This window comes from Phytophthora infestans, genomic scaffold (genome assembly GCF_000142945.1).
Source record: "Phytophthora infestans T30-4 supercont1.16 genomic scaffold, whole genome shotgun sequence".
NCBI classification, from domain to species: domain Eukaryota; phylum Oomycota; class Peronosporomycetes; order Peronosporales; family Peronosporaceae; genus Phytophthora; species Phytophthora infestans.
Window position 1 is genome coordinate 1,616,953 of NW_003303743.1, and position 971 is coordinate 1,617,923.

A 971-nucleotide genomic window follows, 5' to 3' on the forward strand; every position below is an offset into this window, starting at 1 on the left:
ACTCAACGCAAGACTTTTTGATATTCACATCTTCAACAGAGTCACCTTCGGAGATAGGATAGGATATGGCCCAATTGTTTACTGCTTTCTCCCATACCCTGGCTTTCAACAATAGCCATAAAAATTCTTTTTGATGTTCTCAGGTGATCGTGGATGTGTGACATGACCACTAAGCATGTACCGGCGTCATATCCACCACTCCCCACTCGCAGCTAATGCTTCGCTGCTTGGTCCGTATGACACTGCCGTCAATCAGGTACTTGAGGCTCGTGGTCCCCAGTGCCCGGGTCAACATGTCCTCAAGCTGATCCACCGTCGGCACGTAATCCACCACGATAATGGCTTGAGCCACGTTCCCCCCGATATAATGCTGTCGGACGTAAACGTGCTTGGTTCAAGCTGTAATCCACATTGTTTGCTAGCGCAATAGCTTCTTGGATATCCTCGCACACTTGCTTCGCTCTCACTTGCTCGTATCCGAGCTCCTTGATCATCGCGAGAGCCCAAAGAACTTCCTAAGTACAGGGACGCAGCACCATGCACTCTGCCTCTACAGAACTAAGGTCTACCGTGCGTTAATACGTCGACTTAAACACCACCGGTGCACCGCCGATCATCACCATGATCTCTGACACCGAGCATCGATCGTCAATGTTGCGTCCCCAGTCGGAACGCCTTCACCTGCATCTTACCCGTGCTGCCGTTGTAGATGCCATCGTGCCCTCGTGCCGATTTAAGGTACCGCAGCAATCGGACGGAAGATACAAGTGTTGTTTTTCAGGGGGTTTCGAGGAATCGTGACAGTTGCGTCACAAAGTACGCGACGTCTGGGCGGGTACACGTTGGGATGTACAGTAGATATCCGATGCGTGATCGGTGCGGCTTAGCTGGCATGTCCTTTCGCTCCATCTCCGTAGTCGGTGACTGCATCTTCGACAACTTCAGACCTGACTCACACGAGTTCACCACTG